A 27,708-nucleotide genomic window follows, 5' to 3' on the forward strand; every position below is an offset into this window, starting at 1 on the left:
GGCAACTAAAAACAAAATGAAGGCAGAAAGGGGTTTCTCTACTACCACCCTCTGGAATCTAGAAGAAAATAATCTTACACCCTTTTCAGGAAATAATTAAATTTGATTTCTTAGAAAGAAAGAGAGTATTATCGAACATGTTAGAGTTAGCCAGCTCCATTGTCTTTCTCTGTCTCCTTACACAATTCCCTCTTGGTGACTGAGGAAATTAGTCAATAATTACATTTTTCCTCTCAGAGCCTTCTGTGGGTAGGATTTGGGAACTCACCTAGTGAAGCACTGGGGATACCCAAAGACAACAAATCAAAAAGAGGCGCAGAGAACTGGATGGATCACAGAGATGTGTCACAGGTCCTTTATTATAACAATATTTTAAAATAATAGATCATGTCCTGGTTCCTTAGTCCCTTCTCTCCCACAAAAACAAGGATTGCCTCCTGTGCACAGAGTCTAATAAAAATCAGGTAGTAGAGCTCCTGTACATGAAATATACTCTACTACATTTTTCCATGTTTTTTAATTCTATTTTTATGAGCTTCTGTGGCTGAGGGAAATATGGCTAAAGGAACAGGGAGTTCTGGGTGTTTTAACTGCAGGCTGATATATACTCAGAGAATTACAGGGATGGAATGGACCTTGGGAAGTGACTCACCCAATTCTCTTGTTTCACAGGAAATTGAGATCTGAAGCAATACTTCCCAACTACGTTCATGTCATGAAAGCATAGAAAGAAACCCATTTCTATGGCATACCGAGATAATCTGTAAAGGCTGCTCATAGCTAACTGTGGCCATCTGGAGTCACGAGCTGCCATCATCCCTGCTCAGTCACCAAGGAGACTATAGGAATTCATAAATTGGCACACATACCTATGCAGGGTACTTCTGCCTATCAAGAAGAGCATATCAAGGGGAAGTTTTCAACTGCAGTCTCCACATTCAAATAGCAGATTTACGAAAGAAACAAAAGTAAGGGAAGATTGAATTTCTGACCTTCCTTAAAGTGTTTTCATTACCTTGGCAAGGTTGGCAAGGGAGTACATAGAAAGAAGCAGGATGGTCCAGAACAGAGGAGGGTCTGTGGGATGCAAATCATCAATGCTTAGGAGATTTCTAATAGATTTATACAAAATTGCTTATTGTGTTCAGGTTTCAAATCCTCCCAAGATTTTTAGTCTTAGAAACAGACAAACTTAAATCAGGGCTTTGTCCGATTAGACCCAATGCATGTACTAACTTTACTCATTCCGCACACAGCAGAGGACAAGGAACTGAGAAGAATGTTTTTTTCTACTGTCACACCATCTGTAATAAGAAGGCAGACATGTTGCCTCAATTTCTGCAACTTGGATACCAAAAATATTCAACTAACCAACATGTTAATGATAATTCCTCAGTCTTTGTGATGAAATTGATATAAATAATCTGTTTTAAGAATTTCAGACTGAAGTATTTGATTAGTGGGTAAAGCTCACACTTAACTTCATTCAGTTCTTTTCCATGTTAACACTACAGAACTGTAATTATAGATGAGAAAAAAGTTATTATGAATAACTCCTATAAATTACACAAGTCCATTCTGAAATAATGAACATCCTATGATGTTGCAAGCCTCCTATTTATTATAATTTTTAAACACTTATTTTACCCCACTGTTTTCTTGAACACTTAAAGAGAGATAAGGTGTTTCCTAAGTCCATGGGAGGTTGGACCAATCTCAGTAGTCTTTCATAGATAGTCTCAGGAAACTGAACAAGCATCTGAACTATTCTTAAGCTTGGTGTTTCTTCAGATTAAAACCTACAAGAATCATATTTTGCTTTTATATGGTGCACTGGCAGTGCCAAAATCAGAAATACCAAGGCAATCAGGCACTGGTGTTATTAACATTCTGCTTTTTAACCTTTCTTCTCCATCATAACAGTTTCTACATTGAGTTCTCTTCTGAGCTCTTCTGAAAAAGATGAGAAGAGAGAGAGAGAGAGAGAGAGAGAGAGAGAGAGAGAGAACATCTGCTTCCGAAATGCTTTTTGTAAGCTGCACACTTGAAATTTTAACAAGATCCTCCCCATTACATTAAAAAGTGTTACTTTAGTAAATTCCAGGTTGAAAACCAAATGACTACAGAATGTTTTTTTAAAAAACATTTGGAAACCTTGCCTTTTAAATAACTCCACTTCCGTTGCACAGAGAAAGTCATGACTATTTATTCATTTCATTTGACTACTTTTTAATCTCAGTTTTTATGAGGACACTAATGACCCTCACAGATTGTTACCCTCCAGTGAAATAACAGAGCTTTGGCAGCGGCTGGATTCCAATTGAAAGAGTTCTGAAACTCATTGTAAATCTTCCTGTTTTGTTGTTCTTCAAACTAGGCTTTGCCATCTGCCTTATGAATTGAATTTTTGTTGCGGTATTTCACATGATCTAAAATATGGTTATTGCCATCCATAAACTGAGGTTCCTGGAGAGTATTAATTAAGTCCAAAATATTGCACCAATGTGCACAGTGAAATACAACACAAATGTCATGGCGCGACCATCGTTATAACACTCCCTGCATTCCATGATGGCTGTTTTCTCAACACCCGGAGACAATTTGGTGGTAGCAGCCAACAAAGTTAAACCTGAAGACTCAAATTCAGGTGAATGAGATAAATTGAAACAGATCTTATTGCTCCCAAACACTGTCTTGGAAATAATGGCATCTTGACATTTTATCAGTCACTCAAGCGGTCATTCCCAGCGGTATCAGCCGGAGCTTGAAGGATAGAGCCGTAAAGAAAAGACTGTCAGGCATAAACATTCCTCAAAACCATGAAAACCACAAATGAGAGCTTAAGCAATGGAGGACGCTATACCCTTGATATTTCAACAATTACCTGCAATAACAGGCTTTGTTCAGAACGGGGCATTTTTTCAAAATCCTTACTTGTCAACCTGGACTGGGGTAGTAGGAGAAATGGAGGGAGTAGAAAAGAAGGGGGAGAAGAAGAGGGAGGAGGGGAGGGGAGGGTCTGATGCCCTTAGGTTAAAAAGTGCACTTGAGTTGGTTGCATATTTCAAAAACCTTATGGGAATTTTTCAACAACAATAACAACAAAAAATCCCACCAAAGATTGATCCAAGGACATTAATATTATTAAGCTTGAAGTGAAGCTTTGAGATCATTAGAAAGGCATTTACACCGCTCAGCTGTTTCCTTTGTGGCCATTTCTGATGTCAAATTACAGAGGAGAAAAATAGCAGGGAATACATTGCAGAGAAGAGAAAGTAGTAATGGATAAGAATGTAAGTGGAGGAAGGCAAAATGAATTTAACTTCATTACACCTCAGGAACATATCGCTGCGTTGTGGAAAGAGAAAGACTAATTTTAAATGAAACTGGTGCTATTATCTTGGCAATTGGGACCCAGGAAAACTAAATGAAATTGAGTATACACAACAACAGAGTCACCCAAACTCAAGAGACAGCAGACGCAGAAAGGTTAAATGCCCTAGAAATTGCATTTGTAGAGTTTCTCAACACAGAGATTAATGGCTTCTCAAAGCAATGGATAAATATTAGCTGAAGACCATTAGCCGAGGAAAACACATCAGTGCATCACTGTTCTTGGGCTTATCAGATCAATTTTAAATAGGTTTATCTGGACTTTTCTAACATTTAATGAGGAACAAATTGTTTTTTTTTTTCCTGTTGCCTCTACCCATGTTGACTTTTTGATATTACCTAGGAGAGAACAATTAAAATAAATGGGTCTGTGACAAAGTGTTAATTTGGTTGTCTCTGAAGCAATTGGAAAAGGGTCATTTTATGATTGTTTCCTTCTATTACAGAGTTTATCATAAGTATTCAGATTGAATAGTGGATTTCTTCATTGAGAAGGTTTAGCGGGCATTTGGCTCTTTCTTCAACTTTCACATAGCACCCACCTGAGCAATCACAGGTTGACATGGATCTACTGTCTGTTCAATAGCTCCCAGTATACATCAATCAGAATCAAATGGTCAGTTAATTCTATTTATATTTAACAAACAAACACAAAATATATGTTACTGAGTTTCTATCTACTGCCAGTTGTATATACTAGTTATGGTGGGGAATTCAAACAACAACTAAAGCCCAGTCCTTATCCTTAAGTCAGCACCTAGCAAACCTAATTCACTCATGACATAAGCCCATTTCTTCTGTCAGTAGGAAAAATGGGTAAGAAAGTGCAATTATTTTTAACCATAGCTTCTTGATTGCACACAAGGAATACTAAAGCCCAAGCTTCCTGATTGCAAATTAGTAAGCCACTGGGGAAAAGCAAGGAGAGTTACCCGATAACTAAACTGATGGAATCTGAGCTGTATGGCCTGGGTTCTGTGTCAAACAGTCCTCTTTTGTCTTGGTCTTAGTCTCAGCTTATGAATTGGTTTCTTCATGAACTATGGGGCTTGCCTGACAATTTTTAAAATCATAAGGACATGTCAATATAAATTCGTCTCTTATTCTTTCTAATTTTTCCTATGATTAACTCACAAAATCAATTCACAATGTTGCAAGCTCTAAACTTTTTAATAGGCAGCAAATAAAGAAATTCAAGTGTTTAGTCAAATAATCAAAGTTTGAAGTAACAGGTGACATTTCTGCTTCCTTCAATGACCCATACACTTTTGTTTTCACTAAAAGAATCATTTCCTTTTATCCTATGTTGGTATCTCACAATATGACATCAATACAGTAGTGCTTATATACTATGGTGTGGCTGAACTGTGAAATAACTTCTCGTGACCCTGATATTTCCCCGTTGTGAACAATGCAACAGGAAATAGCCTAGTTCCACCCATACAGGAGTGGGTAATGCCACAACAAACAAAATAGCACAGCGGAAGAGGGCACACACATTTCATGTCCATTGATTTGAACCTGAGAACATCTGGGGTCTGAAAACACAGGTAAAGGAAACTTTGTGGAGACTATTTCATGAGAACAAAAGACAAGTTCTCTTCAGTGGTCAGAAAAGAAAAGGAATATGTCTTTTCTTGGTGTCAAATAAATGGAGTATTCTGAGCCTTAGCAATAGTGATAGTGTTGTTAACCGTGGAAGCTGCACATAATGCAATCCGATTGGGGTAGAAATGCACTGAGATGAACAAGGAGTTTTTATTCTGTTTTTTTCATTCTCTCTTCTCTCTCTCTCTCTCTCTCTCTCTCTCTCTCTCTCTCTCACACACACACACACACACACGCACACACACACTATCATTATCAGGTGTTTTTACAGTGAGTACACATAAGTTTGTGTCATAAAAAATTAAAGAGAATAAAAATCTCATGTAGATTCCAGTACATAGTTTACTTTCAATAGACATTTTTTTTAAAAAACCTGTGTTCTTTAAACGTAAGACTGTCCTATTTCTATTTTACTTTCTACCCTTTCAGCCAAAACAGGAATATCCTTTGCCCTGGACTTTTTGTTTTTGCTTTTGCAAAAACAAAGAAATACACAAAAATTAAAAGCAATGGTTGTCCTAAAAATTGGTTGACAAACATAAAGACTACCTCTCCTTTGCATCCAGGTGCTCCACAGCCACTTTGTTGTTTCTGTCATTTTAGAAGTCTTAGCTTCATCATCTGGCATCAAACAATGCCTCTGCTCCACTTTGGTTCATATGACCCTCTGACCTCCTGGTCTGGATCTTCAGATTTCTGCTTTCCCATAGTGTATTTATTTTACTGAGATATCTTGATTATGTAGGCCAGAACTCCCAGCTCTAGTCCCCAGCTGTGCGGAAACTCATCAATAGAGTTTCTAAAACTTTCTCCACCCAAGGAGCATTCATCTGCTGAGCTGGAAAGTAAATTAGTCAAAATAATAGCAATTACTAAAGTAAAAGAAAAAGAAAAGTATTAAAGGAAAAGGAGAGACTCCAAGAAGAGAAACAGGAAGCAAGAAGCATTTTGAGGTAGAGAAAAGGAATAATTAAATCATTGGCTATCAGCTGTCACTCAGGCACCACAGACACTAGGACACGATTGGATGGGCCTCCAGGGATGCAGTATTTCTAGGTCCACCGAAATACTACCACAGGTGCGGTAATGGGACCAACTTGTTTTCCTGTACTATTTCCTTTCCCCATTTCATGAGAATACCTATTCCTTTTTCTTATCTACCTATCCAATGCAAAATGTATGAATGAAACAAGTTTTACATTTTTAGGTTTGGGCTACAGTGATGGCAGAGAAGGAGAATTCCAACCTTAAAGAAGTTTGCTTATAGATGGAAAGATGAGAATTATGCACACATTAATTCAAGAATAGAACAGAAAATCCCTGCTTTCTCCAAAAGACCCTGATAACTAAGAAGCTCTGCAGAGTGTTTAGTCATACAAAGAAACACCAAGACCAGAATCTGGAGGTGGGGACAGGAGATAGTTAAATTTCTTTGCCTAAGGAAAATGGGGTAAATTCTCAGTTTTCTTATGATGGGAATAGAGAATAAAGAAGGAGAGGGAGAGAATGGCCCAGCAACACAAAGAAATGTGAGAAAATTTTTATCACAAACAGGTCAACCATTTGATTATAAGATTTCACTTTGTTAGGATATAAACTCCCTTGTTCTCCCCAAACTTTCAATGGTCATATCTAAACTCCAAATCAGAGAAATGGGTTAAGATTCATGCTTAGATAGGGGACATAGTCGAAAGAAACAGGGAGCAAATACAAAATAAAAATATAAAATTCAGAAAAGGTAAGGATTTGAAGCCGGACATTGATCTTGACAACATAGCCCACACTTGAAAATCTCAGAAGTCTCATAAATCTTGGGGAGGGCATTGGAGTTTAAGCAAAGTATGGAACAGGTATTTAAGCCAACCTAGATTTTAAAAAGAAAACAAACTAAAACTGGCATCAAGTCATATGATAGCCTGTGTACATCATGTGTATGAACACCCAAACATTGCTCGGGAGAAAGGAGAAATCAAGCCAGGCAGAGGGCCAGGAAGGAATTTTAGAGAAGGTATATTTCAAAGTACAAGCCTCCTATTGGTCTCACTAGCTGAGGTGAAATCTGGCCACTTTGTTATAATGTAGGTGCAATGTCATTTGAAAGTTCTGTCCTGACCACAGAGCCCATAGGGACTACTACATGCAGCCCCAAATCAAAAACCTGGAGGAAATAAAAAAATTCTTCAAAGTATCACACAGAGGGGTTCTAGTTATCTTTGATCTTTTCACCCAGGGTCTAATGTTGGGGTCTCTCCTATGAATTCTCCACACAGGAAATGGAGAGTACAATCTTAGCCTGCTTCTTATCTAGCAAGAAGAAATAGCATAGTTGTCAAATGTCTTGGAATCTCACTTCTAGCATTGAGGAATATTGCAAAAGTGAGAAAGTCTCTTGACTTCATGGAGGCCCAACATTATTATCTTTAAATGATGGATAAGAGAAACAAATTTATAATGTTATTACAAGAATTTTTTGAGCCCTTATAAATAAGCACTTAATAGTGTCTATCATATAGTAAATTCTCAATAAACTGAAGCCCCTATTTTTATCATAAATCAATCCCATATAAAGTCATTTCTTTTCAGATGTGTATTCATTTATTTCTACAAGTACTTGAACTCTCTCACTACATATATATAATTTATATACATACATAAATAATTATATTATAATTTATATACATATATAATTTATATACATATACAATAGTTTATATTAATTTATTTATTTATAATATGTATGCCAGGTGTTAAAGATACACCAAAATGTATTTTTTCCTTTCTCTAACAGTTGAAAACATGACATCCACACCATGTAAAATAATTTTTCATTTGGCCACTGTATTATTGGGCCAGGAAAATATCTATCCATTGATTAACAAATATCCAGTGAATACCAATTATAATCAAAGTGGAAGACATGCATGCAAAGTTGTCTTTTGGATCAGTTCATATGCAAGTTGCTGTTTAAAACGGACTTTAAAATCTAGTGGGACTTATCTGACAAAAGAGTTGAAGCAAAATCAGAAGCCTCTAAGTAGGTAAGATGGTTGAGGAGAATGATTCTTAGAAGGGAATAGAGATGAGTCTGATGGATAGGCTACAAAGAGAGCTAAGAGTTGAGTTTTTTGTTTGTTTGATTTTGGAGGTACGGAAGGTAAGCTTTGTCATTTAAGTAGCATGATTAAATTCGTTTAGTAAGAGCCCTTAATCTAGAAGAACTATGCAAAAAGAATTGTATTTGGGAGAGAAGAGAGTCAAGGAGATCAGTTATAGGCTTTAGAGGTGATAAGAGCTCAAGGTAAATTGATAATGAGAATAAAACAATGAATTTTTATCTTTCAGTTCATGGTAATTTTTAATTATGCCTAGGGATAGTAGATCAATAAACTTTCCATAGTCATCACCTAGTTTCAGTGATGATCAACATCTAGTCAATCTTGTTTATCTAGATTCTCACTTCCCCTCATCTCTTAAGATTCTTCATGGTCTCTGTTCCAATGATAAACGGTACCTTAAAATGTGGACACAAGAGGAGCATTGATTTAATAAGTCTACCTCAGTGAAAGCCCTGGTGAGTGATGATCCTAGCTCATGAAAGGGTAAGCAATTCTACTCATTCAGAATTTTGTAGTGCTCCCAACCTTTGATGGGAACCTAGCTTGACTTTAAATATCAGTCACTGCAGAGTAGACCTACAAATTATTCAACAAATTTGATAAACCTGAGCACATTTCTTCCCACATTTTCATTTACTTCAAGGATCTCAGGAATAAAATTATATCCCCTAAAGGACAAAGGAGCTGTCATGTTCCTTTCCTTAGCACACTCCTCATCCCTGGGCCCTGGCACTTTACTTCACGTATAGACCTGTGACCAATACTGCCAACATAATAGCATTGAATAAATAAATCCATGTATTCTATGTATTCTACAGTCATTTGATATTCATCTGGCCCACGATTCCCTCAAACTTTGTTTCTAATCACCTCTTTCTCTCCCTGGTAAGTAATTGAATTCTAATTCTTTTGATTCCTTTATTTTGACTACAGGAACATGGATACTGGTTAACAAGTATTGTATCTCTAGTGTCCAGTCTAACTTAGATCTTGCCATGCTGTGTCCACCTTTACCAAATCTTATCATAAATAAGCTGCAGTTGTAACTGCACTTTTTTTTTTTTTTTTTTGGTACTAGTGATTGAACCCAGAGGCAATGAACCACTAAGACATTTTGAGACAGTGGCTAAGTTGCTTGGGGCCCTAGTATGTTGCTGAGACTGGCTTTGAACTCATGATCCTCCTGCCTTAGCCTCCTGTGTGGCTGGGATTATAGGCATGCATCACCACTTCTGGCTAATATCTCATTTTTATCCTGACATTTTATTTCTGTGTTTTGATCCAACACAACAGGACCACACAATCTCAAACTGCCCAATTGTACATGGCTTCTTGCTCATTCATTCATTCACTCGCTCATTCTTCTGAAATCTGATCGTGTGATTGCTCCGGAGTGATGCTGCATAGGCTTCGATACACATGGGACTCACCTTGGACCCTGTTGATATGCAGAATCAGGTACAATGGATCTGGATGTATGAGGTGGAAATTGTGCATTTCTAACGAGGTGCCAGGCAATGACAATGCTACGGGTGTGTAGGACACACGTTGAGTCCCAGGACAGTGTTTGTCCTTAAAATCCTTTACAGAGTTTCACTTCTAAGTATTTTCTTAAGCAGACATAGGTGGGAAAGTAGAGGAGGGAGAGGTACAAGGTGAGTCTTTGCTTGCTTTAATTTGCTAACCATCCAATAACAATGGTCAACAGTTACCGAGAACTTCTTTTGTCAGTCATGGTGCAGAGTGACTGCATTTACTATCTCATTTCATCTTGTGCTTTTACGTGTGACCCTGGAGCTTCTACTGGTTACCTACTGAGCCAAGGTAAGCCAGCTGTGCCCACTTCTTGAGCACAACCTCAGACCCACTCCTACACTGCCTTCCTCCACCGATTGCAAAGGGGAGTTCAGATATTGAGCCAGTATATGAGCCACAAAAAATAAATTTAGGCTTATTAATTTGTAGCCAGAAAAGATGTTAACAAATCAGGGAATATTTTGCTTAGATGACCCCATCCTCTATTTGTACCTTTAATGGAGAAACTGAAATTGCCAAAACAGTGGAATATGTTGCCTCCTTTTGCACACAAATAATTTATTTTAAGACTTTTCATGCCTTCAGGGTTCTCTTTTCTAGGTCACAAATGATAAAGCGCACAAAATTTTATTCATTTCTATCATGGTCCTGGGGATGTTTAAAATCACATTCTGCTTTTAATAGTTTCTCCATCAATACAGGGAGGAAGTTTTCCCAGCCTCCCTTCTCTAATGTAGCTTATGCCAGTGTGTCCTAACCGTGGAAACAATACTCTTGTGTGAGCTCTCGTTTATTAAGTGCCAACTACGGCTAAGTGCTTTGCAGAAGCACAACATTAGCACTTTGTGAGATTCACTCTAGTTTTATAAATTGGTGCCAATAATAATGCTTTACATTAGCATAGTTCTTTATACTTTTCAGAGGTTGTTTTTGTGTTCATCATCTCATTTGATCCAAATCTTTTAAGAAAAGTAGAGTAAGGATTATCCTACCAACTTTGTAGATTTATAAAACCTGAGGATCAGAGAAGAGGTTGAGTGATTTGTCCTGTGTTAGATGATGAGTTTTGTCAGTGTGATGCTTGGAACTGGGGGAAGTTCAACTCATTGTGTTCCCCCCCCCCCTTTTTTTTTTTTTTGGTTAAATACAGAAAAAAGTCAAAATTAGAAGTTAACCTCCCACAGTTAATAAATGTTATTTTTTAATCATGGAAGGAAGGAAGACAGGGAGGAAGGGAGGGAGAAAAACCAACATTTCTCTTCACAAAGAAGGCAGAGTTTCATCTCAGTCTTGAAGGACTGTTAAAATAGTCATGGCCAGTAGAGAAAGAATTGGCATGGACAAAGTGTGAGTGTGTGACTTTCTATGAACATGCAAGCTGAGTTAAGAAGTCCTGAGTAGAAAAGCTTGACTAGAGCAGAAAATCTAAGTAGGAGAGTGAGTAAGAAGTAAGTTGAATCTGATAGTAGCAAGTCTCTTTTTTTTTTTTTTTTTTTTTTTGTGGGTGCTAGGGATTGAACCCAGGGCTTTGTGCATGCAAGGCAAGCACTCTACCAACTGAGCTATCTCCCCAGCCCAGAGTAGCAAGTCTTAAACATTAGGCTAAGAAGTTCGAGGTTATTCACATTTGCATAGTTGAAGACTAATATTTACATGGTACTTATTACATTTTCAGCCAATCCATTAATTTCTATAAGTCTCAGTGCTAGGCAAAACATAAAGAATATTAGGCAGTGTGATCTTTGCACCTAACACCCACTCCTACACTTAAACACATCTCATCCAGACTTGGACCTGAATCTTCACAGTAGTACACATAAAATGGAAGTTTAGAACCACAAGTTTCAATGATTGACCATCCTTTTTTTTTTTTTTTTCAAAATATTTTCGAGAAGCCTGTATTTCCCTTTAGTTAGTCAAAATCTTTTATTTTAATCAAGAAATGAACCTAAGTATTAAGGAAACAAAAAAAAGAGAATAAAACATATTGTGATCATGCATTTCTTCAAAAAAAAATCAAGCACTGGACTCGATACTGTAGGATTCATTCTTGTTTTGCAGCATCTTCTTGCCCCGCAACCTCCCATTCTTGGTGATGAGAATATGACATGAAAAAAGGTTGGGATTCTATAGAAAATCCTTGGTAAAAATATTTTAACTTAGGTACCCTGGGATCTAGTTATTAGAATAGACCTAGAAATTTTATGTCTTGAAATTGTTTCTTGTAGGGAGCTCTTCTGTGCTTCAGAGGATAGGTAGCAGCATCCATGACTTCTACCTACTAGATGCCAGCTGCAACCCCCGAGTCATGACAACCCAGCATGTCATGGACATTGCCAAATATCTCCCAGCTGGCAAGGTTGTTTCTGCTTGAGAACCCCTGGACAAGAGCACAAAAATAACCTCAACCTAAAGAAAATCCTAAAAGTCAATTTGCACCAAAATTATGAAAAATAAATTAACTGGGCTCTCTATTAAATTTCCCAGGTTATCAAACTTGGCTATATATATATATATATGTGTGTGTGATTATATATATATATATGTATGTATATATATATATGTATGTATATATATAAAATCTCATTTTCCCAGGTAAAAGTTATTCAAACCAATAACTGAAAATGTACACACACACACACACACACACACACACACACATATACACAGAGACAATAGGAAATAAACTCCAGCTCTGAATGAGTTAAATAATATTCCACAGGAAGTTATAGACAATTTCCCCCAAGAAATTAAATTCCTTTACAAAAGTACCCTGAGGACTTTAACACAAATCACTCTTCTTACTTGAGACGATTTATCATTTTTTAGAGCTTATAAATTATACACACCAAGCAGCAATTTTATACACCAACAACCATAATAATCCAGACACAAAACAGAGCAGTTGAAGGGTACGCTCTTCTCACAAAGGGGGTGGGGTAGAGAAAGGAGCTAACGTGCTCGGCTTTTGAGCTCTCTTCCCAGGGACATAGCTTTTCTTTTCTGTCCTCACTGTCTTAATAGATTTCATCTTCCTTTAAAAGACAAGTCACAATCTGTCCCTGAAGACAGCTGTTATCATTAAAATGCTCTGCTGGGGGCCAAGGGGCAACATTACTCAGTGTGCGACAGGATATACAAGAAGACGTGTGACACTTTTCCTTCAGGGCCAGCATTTTAGAGAATGGAGGGACCATGCCAGGACTCCGGAGGTCAACTCTTCTCTCCTCTTGCCTCTGGTTGAGGCTGCAGTCTAAGCCATTCAAGAAGGAAAGGAGTCAGTTCACTCCATTTACATTCCCCAATGGAGTGGGTTTTTTCATTTCCCAATCATTAAAAGAATGAGAAGACCTGCTAGATCAATGACATTCCTCTCCCAGTTATTGTCTCTGCTCACCTCAGCTATCTTGATCTGAACATCACTTATAATGATCAAGAATCTGGTGCCAGATATTCATCTGCGTGGCACACTCGGAATACATCACTCCTGCCCTCCCAGGCTGGAGGTGAAAAGGAACCAGATGAAGAACACACACCATGGGCAACTCTCATTACCATGTTTTTCATCTCCCTGTTATTTTGAGTGGTAACCCACATATCACAATTAAGCTGCACACCATCTACGGAACTCGATAGACAGAAAGTAAAGTAATTACAGTGTTTAGAACTGGAAGGCACCTTGAGAAATCTCTACATCCTAACTCATTTTACAAAATTGGCAAGTCATATGAATAAGTTCTGGATATCTCATGCATAGCCTGATGACTAGGGGCAATAATACATTACTCTATATTTGACATTTGCCAAGAGGATAGCTCCTAAGTGTGCTCACTGCACAAAAAAAGAAAGAAAGAAAAACAAAGTAACCATGGGAGGTAATAGATATATTAATTAACTTGTAATTAAACAAATCAGAGAGAGTGTTTGCTTTGGTTTGGTTTTTTGAAGCTGCTCATCAACAGTTCCTCTTCCTTGTAGAGTTCTGTAGTCCTTTCTGGACATCTCCCAGTCCCTCATTCTCAGCCATGCCTTTGGGGTGAATTTAGCCTCACCACCAGCTCCAGGTATTCTCCTTTAGGATTTCCAAAAGGCTACATTCAGTTACAAACCTTTCCAGGTAAATTAATTTATCAGATTACATTCCTCCCCAAGAAGAGGGATGAGTCCTGGGAAAGCAGTTAAATGAAGGCATGGCTGATGCTAGCATTTCCAGGTACACAATTTGTTTGGAGTTATCCCTTGACACCAGGGAGAGCCCAAACCTGGAGACACCTAAGACTTCCCACCAAAGGTCACAGGGCAGCAATCGAGGAATAGAGTTAACTTATGACTTCAAAGTCCTCCTGATTCAACCAGGAGTTAACCCAAAAGGCCTCAGAGGACTCTAACAAGCAACAGAGTATTGTGTTTGCATTATAAACCACTTCAGGTAAGCCCTCTAAGCTTCAGTAAAACCCCATGTATACAAAGACTACCAGTCATGAATTTATTTATTGCCAGTTATTTGCATGACTCCACACATTAACAAAAGGGAGAACAGGTCTCCTTTCCACCTTTTCATTAAAAACATTATTGCCCAGGTAATAGCAACAGTCTTTCTTTCTTATTTTTTCATCATAAAAATCACATTTGATAGGCATTTTTAACTTTGCGAAACAAATGTATACTGTCTCATTTGATTTTCTCAAGATATTATTTATCCCCATTTTACAGATGAGGGAAACTAAACCCCAGGTTCAAGGGGATTGTCCAGGATTACACAGAACTAAGGGCGCAGGGTTAAGACATATTTATTTTATAAGGCACATTGAATAGGGGTCCCTTGTTCATTTTTCCTGGAATATCTCCAAATATATAATCCTCACTTCTTTGGGGCTTTGAAAGTTTATCTAATCTCCATAAATAAAGAAATAGATTCTAAGGCCGACCATAAAAGAAATGCCTTTGAAGTAACAGACATTATGAGGCTAAAAGGCTCGATATGGCAGTGTTTGTGAGTGCAGACACGTGTACACACACAGAGATGTGAAATAACAGGAGGGTCATGTGATAGATCGTGCTATGAAAATGAAAGTCAGAAAATCATTTATTTTTTATGTGGTGCTATTGACTTTAGTCTGGGATTAGTTGTTTATAGACATTCACTTAAGGTCACCTGAAGTTCAAAGTGACTCCTTAGCTATGAGATTCCCACCCAGATTCCTACTCCTCTTTCCTTTAAATGAATGAATGAATGACCATTTTGGACCATATAATCAGAGTTTTGTGTCTACAAATTTTTAATTTTTGGATCCCCATGCTGTGGGAAGTAGCACTAAGTCAATCAGGAATGTTTGCTTCTGTCATCCAAATATCTACTTCCTGGATCTCCTTTTTCTATTTATTCATACACTACCCCCACCAAAGATGAGGAAGTTTGGCCAGTCCACTGAGGTTTCTGAAGACTTAGAAGTTTGGAAAGAATTCCTTTGTCCTTTATGCTATAAAGATCAAGAAAGTCAACAGAAATGAACACCAACCAAATCCTCGAGTATGGAACCAGAAGAGCTGTTTCAGGTGTTAATTATCATGGTGGAACGAAGAGACAGGAAGTGAGGAGAGGAGGGGAGATGTTTGCACACCTCCTCCAAACCGGCTCTTACTTCACACATGCCAGCTCCAAACCTAACTTCTTTCTTCTTGGCATTTCATTTGTTAAATTCTGGTTCAACATATATACCCATGAAGATCTGAAAAATGTAAAGGCCACTCAGGCAAAATGACTTGTCATATGTCACCATGTCGCTGAGAAACAAGGACACTGCCCAAGTCATCTATGTCTCATCACAAGACTCTCTCCACTAATCCACTAATCTTCCTGACTTCCTACCTCTGATCTCATTCAGTTATTACAGTGACCAGGCAAGGTAGGTCTTATTACCTTCATTTTACCAATGTAAAAACAAAAATCAGTGTCGTAGCTAAGGCTGGAATACCTGTGTCTGCTGCCCACACCCACCTTGTTTGCATCATACATTTCACATCATGTCTCCAGGCAAAATGCAGCATAATTGTTTAAATATGTGAGTCATACTGTCCCTCTTACCTATTTAATTGGCATCCTCTTCTTTAGACACCACCTTACCTCTTCTGAAATGTTAATTTGTCCTTTGGTTTTCAGTCTGCTTCTTCTTTGTTAGACTGATTGTGTCTGTGGTGACCTTCCAGGATGACCTCTGCCTGGCACAGAAAACCAACCAACAGGCCATTTGTCACACCTCATCTCTTCCCTTTTATAAAAGGGACAAAAGGCTGTCTTTGAGCCCCCTTTGGAAGTGTTTTCATGCTAATCCAAGAATTACTGTTGTGTTTGTTTTCTGGCCAGTGCAGTGTGAAGCCATTCATGGGGCCGCATGGACCTTGTCTAGTCACATTCCAGGCCATTCCTGGAACATTTTGGGGAAACGCATCATCGCTCTGCTAGTGGGAGACAAGTCTGTGTCCCTGCCTGAGGCTGGCAGCCAATGCATCTATGCCCTTGATTGCGCATGAAAACATCTCCTGCCATCTCTACCAGGCAGCCCACTACACACTCAGGGAGGGAGAAGAGCAAAATTAAATGTTGGTCCAAAAAAAAAAAAAAAAATCCAAGACCAGGGAGAAAACAACAAACCCCTAAATATGCATCTTTCTGGAAAAGAAGGGAAGAACATGATTGGAACACTTAAGTCAGCTTTTTGGTGGAAAACTCAAGCTTTCTACAAACAACCTAAGTCATTACAACGTAACAGAAAGGGATTAGGATAGGAATCAAGAGACATTAAAAAGAAAAAAATGTTATTCCACTCCTCAGTAGCCACAAGACTTTGAGCACATTCTTTTATTTTGTTTCATAATATCACTTGTAAAACAACGCTCATATTTCAAATACCGTAGGATTTTGATAAAATTGAAGGAACCGCTGTCCACTCATATACTTTGCAAATAACAAAGACCAGGCAAAGAGTCATTGCTGTGGCTGCAACCTCCTGCGCCACAGTCTCCACATGTGTAAAGTGAAGATTCCAGGATACATCAAAGTTGCCAAGACCAGCTTTGTATCAGAAAAAACTTAAGGGAGCTTCTAAAATTTATAAATTTGAGTCACTAAAATCTTGATACATCAGGTCCAAAATCATGTTGCATTTTAATTTCTCAGGTTATTTGGCTACAGCCTGCCCAGGACTGGTTTTTAGGGTCTCCTGAACTACCCACTGAAGGTTACTAGCCCAACATTTACTGATTCTCAAAGACAGCAAAATAGTAGGTAACAGCTGAAGTTGACTGTAATTTCACCATTAAAGATTAAGTTTTAAATTATAAAAAGATTGTTTTCAAAAGCCCTCCATTAAAAGGAAATATCCTTGATGGGGACAACATCTTAATTTGCCCCAGTTTATTTGTTGACACTTGTTAAACCACACTGACTGATTAAAAGCATCTTCACATAGGAGAACACAAGAAACCCTTGAGTAGTTCAGGGTAATGCTTTCCAAAACAATCACTTTATTTTCATATATAAAAATTGAGCCCCAGAGAGTTTATAAATAGAGTGACCACAGAATTTTCATCCTAAACAGGATACTTTTGAGAATGAGAGAGGGATTATTGATAGTGACATTAGATATAACATAGGACTCTCCAGAGCATACAGAAATATATGTTTATTCTAGTTGAAAGTGACTTGTCTATATTACAAAGAAAGTTGATATTGAAAAGAGAAGGACTGGAAATATCAAAGAATAGTACTAGAACTTCAGCCCCAGACATCCTCACTGAACAAAGACACAAGCATGTGCAGTTCAAATTCGCTTTGCTTCTGTTCCATGATCACCCTTATTTCTCAGAAACATCCTAAGAGTTGCTCGTTAACTTTTGATGGAGTTATGCCTCAACAAACCCATCAAAGCCAAAAATATTGTAAGTTAAAAATGTATTTAATAGGCTGGGCATGGTGGCACATACCTATAATCCCAAGAATTCAGGAGGCTGAAGCAGGATCACAAATTTAAAGCCAGCCTAGTAATTTAGCAAGGCCTTAAGCAATTTGGCGAGACCCCGTCTCAAAATAAACAATAAAAAAATGACCTCTGGATGTAGCTGAGTGGTTAAGTACCCCTAGTTTGAATTTCTAGTAGTAAAAAAAAAAAAAGAATATATACATACATACATATGCATATATATATATATACACATATGTATTTAATAAGTATTCAATATACTTAATCTACTCAGGATCACAGCTTACCTAGCCTGCCTTAAATGTGCTGAGGGTACTTGAAGAGCCTACAGTTGGACAAAACCATGAAGCACAAAGTCTATTTTATAATAACATGGAATATCCCAGGTAATGAATTGAAAACCTAAATGTAAAACACACTGTTAAAACTGTACCTAATATCAGCTGTTTTCCCTCATGTTCAAGTGGTTGACTGGGAGCTTGGGCTCACTCACTGCTGCCACCCAGCTTCATAGGAAAATATACCACATACGCTAATTCAGGGAAAGATTGAAATTCAAAGTTCACTTTTTATTGAATTCCTATCACTTTCACACCATCCTAGAGTCAAAAATTGTTTGATGAAGTATCATGAATTGGATCACCTGTGTATCTTTTTCCTTGGACTTCTTTTCAATCTCCACATTCTAACTGGTCAATCTTTGAACTATTATGTAATAGTCCGTCACCCACAATAGTGTGCACATGCTTCAAGGCTACCTTTCCTTAAGAAGAGCAAAGACAGATGCAGTGTAAGGTCAACAAACTCATGTAAGTATCAAAGACTACCTGGATGCTTAGGAACCTCCTGAACTGAAGAGGAATGTTCCTCAGGTTATCTCAGGCCCATGACAGTCCTGTCACTAATAGCACAGCCCCTCCCTATCTCCCCTCTGACTCCCATCAGTAGTCCCATAAGCAAACCCAAGCTGCTGCCAGTGCATCAGTACTCAGTGGGCAGCAGGAAAAAAATATTGTCTCCTCTCAATATTAGATTTTCTCATATTGCTTGTCTGACAAAATTCATTTCATACTGTCTTTGTTTCTGAGAGATGTTTTCTGGATTGGTAATGAGTCTTTCCTTATACCCCTCTTCTCAGGTAGCTATATTAATAGGTACCAAACACCAGACTTGAGTTTTTTTTTTAAATAACTTGTTTTTGAGTCCCCTTTTCATGCTTGAAAGGAAATTGTAAATAGTCCATTTAATTTTTCCTCTGGACTCACACCTATTTGCAGTAATAAGAATTTCCCCCCTGGGTTTCACTCATCTGCAACATGTGGCAGGAAAAGGGGATTAGGATTGTATTCGTTGTCTTTTTGGACTAGATTTTCTTTCAGCAAGTCTGCTATCAATTCTGTCTGCCAAAATGGCATTTTAATGTGTTACCTGCCGGTCAAGTATGTTCTGTTAAGTTGACTTCTGCCTCTGCTGTTTTCTGATTCTGTTTACCATTAATATTTCCTCCCATATTTACCATGCTTATTATTTTTAACACAAATGTGTATTGTGATTTTTTATTTTGTTTTGTTTTGGTTTTGTTTTTGTTTTTGTTTTTTATTGTGTCTCTAGTTCTGCAAAACATTAGCTTAAGAGAAAAAAAGAGGAGACTGTGGGGAGGAGAGCAAACAGGGCCTTCTCTTACTGGAAAGACAATTTTAATGAGTTTTATTCTGTAGTTGGGGAGATGCTCTTAACCTCCTTGGCCCTGTAAGATGTGATTTCTTGACACGGAGCGTATTGCAAATGCATTTTTATCAGAGCTGTGTAAGGTGGACACCGAGGGGATTTCTTCAGTATTTAACAAAGCCGTCTATTTGCAACACAAAGTAATGCTTTGTTTACCCTTCCTCTTTGTCCTGAGCATGGTATTATTCCAGAGGCATTGCTTCTCCCTTGCAAACTGTCAGTGGCCAAGGGTACTTTTCAGCGTGTTTAGGATCATAATTGGCAAAAATGTCTGCTCCGTCATGGAGAAGAGGTAAAGGTCAGGCATGACCCAATGGGGCCATCCTCCAGTTTGCATAACAGAGACACCAAAACGCCTTGCCCCTTCTCCAGAGTTCACAAGCCCTTCTCGGTATTCGAGGGACACAGCCTCTCCTCCCTGCCAGATAATTAGCAGCAGTGGCAAGCCTCGCAGACTTGTCATTGGGCACTCAATGGTGCTCCTTTCCTCCAAGCTCATTTCCTTGGAAGGTGAGAGCCATTATCGTAAAGAGGGATATTGTAAATTCTGTTCCTTCTGCTACACTATGGCTCTGAGCAGAGAAATTTGTGTTTTCTGCCAGGGAGAAGAATAACATTTATTTAATGGATGCTGTGCAAAAGGTATTCACATTTCATGCTTCAGGGCTTAAGCCGATCCTAGATCAGGAGGGAACTTTTCTGTGCTCTGAATTGTACAGCTGGGCAAGTGCTGAGTGGGAATAACCCTTCTGTCCCCATCCAGGCATGGGCTGAGGTCACTATCTCAAGGGTGCCCACATATCCCTTCAGCTCCTGAATTTGTTCACAAACTATATTTTATTCCCCTCTCCTGCCAGTCTCCCCTATAAACTTAAAACTAGTGGTACTTCTTACAGATGGCTCTGCTCCACTGAATTCCAGTTCTGCTTCGCCAACATCCCAGTTCCATGAAAAGAATCCTCTACAGTGTTAGAGCTATAATACATGAATGTTTCCTTTCTCAGCAGTGGGAACAGCAAGAAGCCAAGTGAATAGAGGAAGCCTGGGACAGTAGGATGAAATAGCTTTCAAGTTAGAAAGAGTAATCCAAGTTCAACACAACTTTATTCCCTAAATAAGTGGGAAATCATAAATTGTCTATCATTGGCATTCAATTTCCTGATCTTGAAAAAAGAATAATAAGGTCTACTTTGCAGTACTTTTGTGAAAATCCAGGAAAGTCACATGTCATATGCATGGTCTGTAGAGGACAGAGTTGGATCACATCGCCCTTCTCTTGGGAGAAAATCTTATTTGCTCTGGAACTAACTTGCTAAGTAACGTCTGCCAAGTCATTCAAATTTTCTGTGAGTTCATCTGCAAAATAAGAAAAAGAAAAACCTCTATCTCACCTTCCCTGCAGGATTATTGGAAGGATTAAATGAGATGTTCATTAAAACAGGAATTTTGCAAGGCAAAGGAAAAAAAAAAAAAAGGAAGTGTTGCCAAGAAATAAAGTGTTATTATTATGTAGATGTTGACTCTTTTTAACTCTAAATTCTAGAAATTGTGCCTTTTACAAGATTATCCACATTAACTAGGCCTATCCAAAATACAAGGGTGCCTTTAATCACATATAGATACCAGTCACAATGTTCTGACGGTAGAAAAGCAGACACAATCTTGTATTTCAGAATAGTTTAGTTCTCAGAGTTGGGACAAAAGGTTATTAGTACCTTAATCTATACATAAAATGAATAGGTACTTGGAAACTTGATTTTGTCGTTAGACAAAACCTTATACGAAAACCTGTGATTCATGAAGGGAGATGAGTTAAGGAAATGGATCAGGAGGAGGGGAGGGAGAAGGGAAATACGGGAGGATGATACTGGTCAAATTATAGTTACATTTTGTGCTTGTTAATATAGCAACAAACTTCACCATTATGAACAACTATAATGCACCAATAAAAAATACAGAAAAAAGAAAAGAAAATCTGTGATTCACTTAGCAGATGCTCACTAAACATCAGGGATCCTTACAGGTTTCAAGTATTGGAGGTGTGCCAGTCTGGCCTGATTTACACCCTCACTCTCCACTGCTGTGCTATACCATAGACCCTCTTCACCTCCCCCTCCAATAGGTCTGTTCCACCACAGTTCCCAGGGTCATAAGAACTTGAGAATTGCAATAACCAAGTTTCCAGTTGCACACTCAAACCTCGCTTCTAGTCTTCCCTGGGTATGAGCTCCAGGCTCCCCATTAAAGTTCTGCTCTGGTTCTGAATAAAAAGATTTTGCCTTGTTCTGGGTTCCTAAGCCCCTTCTCACTAGCATCCAGGGAGTTTTCATTCACTCTAGGGGCTTTTCACTATTCCCTACCTGAGCTCAAATCTGCCAAAAATTAAGACTCTTTGGTTGCAAAGAAAAGCCAAATTGATCTACATTTTGAAATCAAATTTAGAAGGAGAGACTAGAAAAAGACAAAACTCACAGCTTGGATTGTGTGGGGCTCCTCTCTGTGCCTCTACCTCATTGCTATCTGTCTCTGTGAGATGGCCTTCTTGCCTCATCAGGTTGTGATGCTGGTAGGGACCTTTCCCATGGCTTTGCAAGCCATAGATCAATCACTTGTGGTATTGGCCACCTGCTTCTTCCTGGCATCTGCCTACATGGGTCACTGCCACTACTTCTGTAGTACTTACTTACTCTAATTATCAGGAATCCTTACAGGTTCTATTGGAGATTTCAAGTGTTTCCCCCATAATTTGTTTTTGCTCTGCTGGGTCCCATCACATCTATGAAGCACTGAGGAAGCTTCAGCAGAGTGCATCCATGAAGCACTGAGGAAGCTTTCAGTACTCATGCCACAGTGCTCTCCTTGGCTGAGCACTGTGGCCATGTCTGGAAGGTGTCTCTGCATCCTTCAATCTGGCCACATTGTTGTTCAGGAGTCACTGTGTTTGCAGCTGCTCTTTTACTTCCTGTACTCTCACCAGGTACCAGTAAAGGTATGTGGATGATTTAAAGAGCCTAAGTGTTTTGCATGACAGAGGGAAGGTGACTGGAGAGGGAAGGAAGGTTTCTATGTTTGCTTCTTTTTGTGTCAAAATCTGTTCATAAGGTATCTTATACCTTCAGGGTTACAGAGATAGAGTAAGATCACCTTTCCTGTCTTGTGCCTGTGGTCCTCAGCATCATTCCAAGCACAAAACAAACATGAGGCTTTGCCACTAAGTCAAATTCATAATTTCTTCTACCCTTAATATAAGTTGTTTTTTTTTTTTTTTTTTTTCCAAAAGACTGCTTACCTTTTATCTAAATTCCTCCTGGCATAGGGTCAATTCTGGGTGGTGGATAGGCACAGACTCTAGATAGGAATATCATTTCAAACGGGGATCATGCCCCAATCAGAGAGAAATAACTGGACTAGTCATGAAGCTGAAGTGGAAAAGTTGAGTGAGATTATCTGAATTATCACTCCTGGTCGGTCTCGTTATCTGTTTATATTTTTAGGAGCAGTCTCTTACAGAGGAGGCTGTACCCAAACAATGTTCTTAAATTTGTCACGATAGATATTTCAAATAGTTAGAGAAGTTTGAAACTGGTTATATTTCCAATTGAAGCCCAGTGAAGACCTGGCTCACTGATAGTTTCCAAAGTGGGAGAAGACAAGGTGGGTTGATGAGACCAGGACAGGGAAGCAGGAAGATGGTGAAGTTGGAGAGCCATAGTAAAATATTGTAAAATGTTTGTATTGCTGAGGGCATCGTCCTGTGCTCCTTCTCCCTGAATCCCCAGGAAGAACTGACAACTGCCTGGCCTTTACAAAATGAAATTGACATTTACAGGCTTAGGTTCAACAGAAACTGAAGGGAAGGGTGGGGGATGCTGTAGGCAAAGCTGAAACCCAGTTCCCTGGGTCCAGGAAAGCAGGCCCATAACTCTGCTGTGAGTGATGGGTCAATATCCAATAACTCCAAATCAAAAGCTGATGTCTTCTTGAGTCAGCAGAGCTGAAACCTCCTTCAGGGGATAAGAATACAGCACTGGCCCTTCTGACAGAGCTGGAGTTGCCAGGAGCCTTTAATCTAAGGAAACCACAGGCAAAGCAAACTTGGCATGTAACTTTTCCTACATTAATTAGCACCCTTCAGTTTAAAGAGGGGAAAATAATAATACTCTTGGGAGAACAGCTAGAGTTCAAACTCCACTCATTTGAATTCAGCACACAAAGACTCTGGGGAGGGACGATGGGGCGGAGGACAGAGCACAGGCATGGGGAGGGAAAAGAGATTATTTTCAGGTCAACTGAACAGTGACTCTCAGAAGCAGGCCATTGTTTGAATTGTGTTTCATGATATTGATTACGGATCATCCTCGGTAGTTCTTTACCTTTTCGGTCAGGCTCTGTCCTACTGGAGAGGGGAAGGCGTAGGTAGGTCCTAGAGCGGTGCTCCCTGCCTTCTCCTCTTAAATGCAATGAGCCTGTTGGGAGGAAAAAGTCAACATGGTTTTAAAATATATTTTTAGTGATTGTCTTGTTAAGAGAAATTAGCTAAATATTTATATTTCCACCAACTGGAAATCAAAAGCACATCAGTGAGCGACAGAGAAATGACAGAACAAATTGTATCGTGTGCCATTTATGTGGGAGTTAAGTTAAAAGCATACGAAACAAAATTTTGTATGTGAACACAGGATACACAGAGCAAATGCACGACCGTGATCCGCTCGGGCGAGGAGGACAAAGAACTAGAATAGAAGATGAGCGTCTGCTTTTTCTTACTATTCTAATTTTCCTTCTTGAAAAGAAGAATTAAAATTCATAAATCTTTTTTCACTAGAAAAAAGATTGAAATTGATGTAGGCTTCTGATTTGGGTTTTTGGGGTTTTTTTTTGGTTTTTTTTTTTTTCACTTTGTTTTTATTTCTAAAATTCAAAAGGGGAGTTGGCCATAGGGTTTTTTGTTGTTGTTGTTTCTGTTATACTTTGCACTAACTAAAGATGCTGAGTTCCAGTTCTGAGACCATATCTGAATGTGTCCAGTTTAGATGTGGAGACAGGTCTGAGCAACTCTGATTCAACCAACGAAGCACCAGGAGTCAGGATCTATGTAGGGAATGATTATTCCTTCCAGCCTATCCTCAGCCAAGAAGCACATCGACCTGAATTCATTCACAGGGCCCAACCTCGATTTATTTTTATATATTTTCATTTACCTTTATTGAAGTTGCACATTTTAAGACAATGATTTTAAAATCTTTTTGTATGCTGTAAATATTTGAAAGTGAAAATCACATTGAAAATTGGATGTCATTTTCCAGTTACAGCACACTTTTACATCCATTATTTTATTTAGTTATCATCATACATTTCAGAAGGTGCTGGAGTTAGAATTATATTATTCATTTTGCAAATGAGGAAACAGACCCAAAAAGATTAAATAACTTCTTCTAAATCATAACAATCGTCATAATGGCTTTATGAGTCCAAGTCTTCCAATTTTAAGCTGTCTATCCATTCGTTCATTCATTCATTTAACAAACATTTATGAGACTCATACCACATAGGCTCTTTTCCAGAATTCTTTCCAGTACCCCTGGTAATTATGTCTCTATAACTCTTTATTCTGTCATTATTAAGCTACCATTATAGACTATATTATTCATTATTGTTTTATTTTGCGCAACTTATCCTTCAGCCTGTCTCTCCAACTGATTATGAAGACCTTGAGTAGTTCCAGAGCTACAATATATAATTTTTTTTCATATCCCACAGGGTTTAACACAGTTCTGAGTACATGTGCAAATCGGTATTTTATGCTTAACCAATTTACTGATACTCTTCAGTATGAAAACCTATATGTAAAAGAGTAACCCACAGAGCCCCTATTAAGATAAGGAGATAGAACCAAACATCACACATCCCGTTTGCTCTGGAGATGTGCACTACATGGGAGAGACCAAGAGCTGAGGCAGAAATTTCAGTGAATATTCTTAGTCCCTATATTTTACAATTTTTTTTTTCCGGTGCTGGGGATTTGACCCCAGGGTCTTGTATTTGTGAGGCAAGCACTCTACCAACTGAGCTATATCCCCAGCCCCCCTATATTTTACTAAGAACTGTCAGAAGCTTCTCAATTTTATTCCTACTCAGAGTTTGTTATTTAACACTAAAAACACAATCAGACAAGGCCTGTGAGTTAACAAAAAAAGTTAAAGAACATATAATTGTATTAATGTTTTTTTATTGAGGTCCTACTACATATCACAAAATATTGTACTATATTACGAATAAACACAGTACATGGACATTTTCCTTTCTCTCAGTGTAAATTGAACTCTACAGTTTATATCCCATCTCATTTCAAACTTTATAGTCCAGCATGGCAGTTATATGCTTGAGTTCTGAATCAGACACTCTAAATTTAAATCCTGGCTTTACCATTTTCCAGCTGTGTGACCTCAGGCAATTTGCTTAATCTCGCCAAGCCTCAATTTCCTCATTTGTACAACAATGATAATAGGGTTCTTGGGAAGATTAAAAGAGATAATTCATGTAAAGCACTTAACACAGTGTCTGGCACAGAGTAAGTCCTCAATAAATGTTAGCTATTCCTATTATCATCTTTACAACCCTGCGAGGTAGATAAGGCACACATCATTTATACATTAAAGAGAAAACTAGGGAGGAGAGAAATTGTTAGTTGCAAAGGGTGACAGAACTAGTAAGGCCATCAACTCCAGACATTTATATTTCTCCTGTGCCAGCCCCATATCACACTGTCCTTCTACAGTGGCAGTGACAAAAAAGCACACAATCGTGGAAAAAAGTACAAATATGGAAGACAATTGCAGAAACAAGGTCTTCCTTGATGCCCGAGATCTCTAATTTAATTAACATCTGATCCACTACATACCAACCAACAAACACATGCCTGGTATTATGAAGCTCTTTCCAACCAAGATTTTCTTTAATCTAGACCATTTCTCTGTTTTAATTTTACTCTAAGACTGATTAGTGGCTTTTTGATATCACCCCTTGCCTTTGGATTGAACTATGTAGTATGAACACACATCTAAGAGATAGTCATTATTCATTGATCAACCTAGGAGAACTGTGGAGGTAAAATTTATATCCAATTCCATGACACCTCCTAGCCTAGTCATCAAACTTCATTAACCATCAGAAGTACAAATTGTTGGGTCCCTCTCATAGCCTGTAATTTAGTAGGTCTAAGGCAAATCTCAAGTTCCAAGATGCCTCTGTGGCTGGAGGCCACACCTTGAGTACTGCCATACTGCTGTAGATCGGTGTATTAGGTTTCTTTAGAGGAACAGAATCAACAGGAAGTATGATTATAAAAAGGGATTTATTAGATTGGCTTACACAACCAGAAGCTGGATAGTCCACAATGGCCATCTGCAGCTGGAGAGCTAGAAGCAGCAGCAGCTGTGCAGTCCAAGAGACGGAAGCCCCAGAACAAAAGGATCAACAGTGTTACCCTAGTCTGAGGCCAAGGCTTCTGGAAACTACCTGGAGAATCACTGACAGAGTCTGCTTTGGAAGAGTGAAGAAGCAAGAGCCTGATTTCCTCAGAGGGTCGAAGCAGCGATCAAGAACCCATTCAAGAAAAATAGAGCTTGCGTCAACATGTGCTTCCTTGTTCTTCGAACTTTTATTCCATACAATTGGGCAGTACTGCCCATGCTTAAGGAGGGGCTCCACTTCAGTTCACTATCCCACATTCCAGTCATTCCTAGACACACCCTCATTGACACACCCAGAAGCCTTTTAATCATCCACATACCTTGATCCAATCAAGTTGACAATTCAAATTAACCATTAAAATCAGTGTCTCCCAAGACATGATCATCAGACAACATGCCCTCAGTCATGCCAGGTAATTATCAAAGCATGGTTTCCCAGGTTCCACTCCAGACTTGCTGAAGATGACACTCTTTGGAAGGGGCCTAGGAATCTGCATCGTCACAAGTAGTTCAAGTAAATTTTAAATCATAAAATTTTGAGGACCATTAATTTATATTCTAAGTTTTCCCATGACCTACATCTTACTGTTGTATGCTTAGGACTTAATACTTTAAAGGTTTGACCTATAATAGATACTCAAATATTTAAAATTATATCCCTCTTACTTTTGTACTTTTTTTCCCTGCCTGCTTTCCCTTGAAGACTGGCAGGCAGCTCTCTATCCCAGTAGTACAGGAACCCAGTCAACACTGTTCCATGCATCTTAAAACATTGTAATGATTTCCTCACATTGTCACTAAATTCTGTACAAACCCTATTTAATCAAAGGAATTACCATCTCCATGGGAAGAGTTGACTAGGCCCTTGCTTTTCCC

The sequence above is a fragment of the Sciurus vulgaris genome (genome assembly GCF_902686455.1).
Source record: "Sciurus vulgaris genome assembly, chromosome: 13".
In the NCBI taxonomy this organism is placed as follows: domain Eukaryota; kingdom Metazoa; phylum Chordata; class Mammalia; order Rodentia; family Sciuridae; genus Sciurus; species Sciurus vulgaris.